Source organism: Nelumbo nucifera, chromosome 1 (genome assembly GCF_055504915.1).
Source record: "Nelumbo nucifera cultivar China Antique chromosome 1, China Antique-T2T, whole genome shotgun sequence".
Taxonomy (NCBI): domain Eukaryota; kingdom Viridiplantae; phylum Streptophyta; class Magnoliopsida; order Proteales; family Nelumbonaceae; genus Nelumbo; species Nelumbo nucifera.
The window spans coordinates 101479908-101483390 of NC_142649.1; positions in this window are offsets into that span (position 1 = coordinate 101479908).

Here is a 3483-nt window from a genome sequence, read left to right on the forward strand (position 1 = left end):
AAATTTACGGTGATTTTTGATTGGTCAAAGCTCTTCCAATATCATGTCTTCCTACATTGTAGGTTTTCTCATACTTAATAATATATATACAGGTTTATAATCAGGTAATAGGAATGGGTAACTTAGTTAAATATAGTTGGGTTCAGGTATTGAGTACCCTATAGAGTCTTGATTGAGAGTTCACATCTCCACGCCACAATGCCCCACAGCACATCCCCGCCATGTATTAGAAACATCTCCCGATGATAGTACCAGTCTTGATGTGGGACGCTGTGGGGCAGAGATGTGATCTCCTTGATTGATGGGTCCTATTATGGTCGAGACAGGTTGAGTACCAAACATTCTCACAAAATAATAATAAGGAAATTAACTTTAATATTACAAGCATGGTTCAAAGTATTGATATGATACGTCCGATAAAAGAATGTGAAATAAAATAAAATTTCAACCATTTCTAAGTACGGTATCATATCGTATCGATATTTTGAACCTTGATTACAAGCAATATAATTCAATCCATAGACTACCTCAAGGGCCCATACTTTGTCACTCAAATTAAGAAGAAATATCAGATTAAACTCGCGAGATAAATAAAAGAGAAAAAGGAAGAAGCAAACATAGATAAGTAAAACTACATACCCTCTGTTATCTTCTTCGTTATGAACTTCAAGTAAATTGTCAATGACATTGAATCGTATCCCAGTAAGAATTCCCTCTGGTTTTGATAGGATGACTTGGAGGATTCCATTGTCCATCACCACCTACAAAATTGATGTCCCAACAATGTGAATAAACCCATTCGATGAAAATCCCCAATAAAATCATCTAGGCAAGAAAGAGAAGATTAAGTACATGTCGATCTTGTATTTGGAGTTGCACCGCGATTGGTGCCATTGTTTTGGGATCCTTGCTTGATAGCTAGCTCTGTTAACTCGGCTTTCCACAAGTTCTTAAAGCTTTTCTGTTTCCTTAGAAAAATTAAAAACTGGGTGACCTCCAAAAGAATTTTTTTTGAAGTGCAAAACACAAATTCATTCAATCACCTCAGTTCCAAAAACAATGGATATAAGAAAATTAGAGCACACTGGCCACTTACAGACTCTGGAAAGGGAAGTAGTAATTTGAACTAGATGGTGCACAACCTTGTTGACCGTACAAAGGATTGCTTGCACTGAGATGAAGGGAAGGCATCAAAGTAAACTTCTGCGGTCTGCAACGGTGGTACTAAGGGTCCACCAACAGAAATTGAACAATAGTTGATGCATCGCCTTCAAAGGGAGAGAGCTTTATAGAAAACTTTATGCCATGGAGAAATGCTTAAGCTTCGGCTTCAACTGGAGTAGATGATGGTAAGAGTATAAATATGTACAGTATAAATACATACAAAATTTAAGTTTTACAGGATGAGTGTGGAAGCAGTACAAATGTAAATATATAGAGTGCAAAATCTTAGATTTTGTATTATTTTGTATGTATTTATATTTGTATTCTTTCCAAATTGAATCTGAAAGAACAAATATTGACCATGATGGTGATTACATACTATTAGGGGTGCAACTTGGGTGGGCCCAGCCTGAGCCCAAATTGGCCCATTCCTTGGGTTGGGCTCGGATCGAAGAAGTCAGACTTTATATATATATATATATATATATATATATATATATATATATATATATATATATATATATATATATATATATATATATCCTTGTTTTAACAACTTATTTATATATGCATTGTTAATAGTTATTATTATCCTTATTTAATAGCTTACTTATATGGAGTCTTATATTAACTATCCAAAAAAAAGGAAAACAATTGCTTGATCATAGGCTGAAAACATGACAGTCATATTGCTAGATAGTGTCCAAACATGATTCTGATGATTGTGTCAAACACTTTTGCAAATTCACTGGATGAAAATTCTCAAAATCCATTCTTTTATAAAGGATTTTGAAAATAAAATTTTTTTAGAATTGATGCCAAATAGGGCCTAACGGTTCCAATTTCCTCTTTCTCTATAACAGGGGAACACCCAAGTGCTTACAATCTGTTTTAAGGGGGGACATTTTCAATTGCCTTCTAATAATCATTTGACCCTTAGGAGGGGTGTATTTGCTAAACCACAACCCAGATTTTTGAAAATTAATTTTCAACCTAGAGATACATTGAAATTCTTGTAAAATGTCAACAAAATCATCCGCCTCTTCCCTATTGTTTTTCCCAAACAATAGAACATAATCTGCAAACATCAAATGTGAAATCACTGGGGCTCCTCTAGATTAATTCCTTTAGTCTTCCCTTCTACATTTCCGCAGGAGATTAATTTCGTTATACCTTCCATGGCAATGACAAACAGGTAAGGAGATAGAGAATCCCCTTGCATTATCCCTCTAGAAGCCTCAAATCTGCCCTTAGCCACTCCATTGATCAGGACAAAAGTAGGAAACTGAGCTAATACAAGCTCTGATCAGGTTACAACGTGATATTGCTTGCAAAAAGTAAAAACTTCCATGGCGTAGCATTGCTACATGAAATTAATATTATGCAAAAATTTACTTATGATAGACCATTTGGTTTGCGGGAATAAGGGTTCAGAATAGGGATTGGAATAGTCAACTTTTTGGTTGGGCACAATCGGAATTGCATTCCCATTCCTGGTGCAATGGCATTCCCCCGTTTGAGGGAATGTCCATTCCCTCCCCCTCCCTTAGGAATGAGAATCCATTCCAACCAACTCTAATTCTGATTTCGATTATAGTCTAAATTAATCAGGTGAGGGAAATAGACCATTCTGATTCCGATTCCAACTCTCAACCAAGCAGACCCTAAATTGTTTTGTAGCCAACGGATCAATGTGAGTGATGTCACCATCGGCTCTAATATGAGTCATAGTTGGAAAGGAGACATCAACACTGAATTTGATGGGTCTTTAAAAATTGTGTCGTAGTTGAAAGGGTGTTACAAAATTGTTTTTGCTATGAGAAGACCTATTTGCACCTCAAGGATGGTTGGGAGGTGAGGGCTTCTATTGTTAAAGATGTTGCATTTTTCAGAGTTTGTAGCCCTTGCCTATGGTGGAGATGCAACAACAATTGAAGCTCAAACCTTGAATTTGAGGTGGAGTGTGTTAAGATATTTATAGTGAGGAGATTATTATTGCTAGAGCTTGTCATCAATCAAAAATCTTACAAGTCTAGTACTGAGGTGTTTCCATGGAAGCTTAGGTCATTCTTAGTGGATGCAAAGAATATTCTCCATTCATTCTGCTTGAATGGAGAATATCCACTGGATTGGTGACGAGGATTGCTGAATTCCTGAAACATATTCTTCATTGTGTTACCTTTGTGGTTAATGGACGTTAGGGTTCATAAACATCATTTGCTACTTCCATTAAGAAAACCAGCAATAAGTAATGTTTTAAAAACTGACCCAGCGGCTGAACCGTTTTTGCCTTTGGGTCACACAGATCATCGGTTTGAC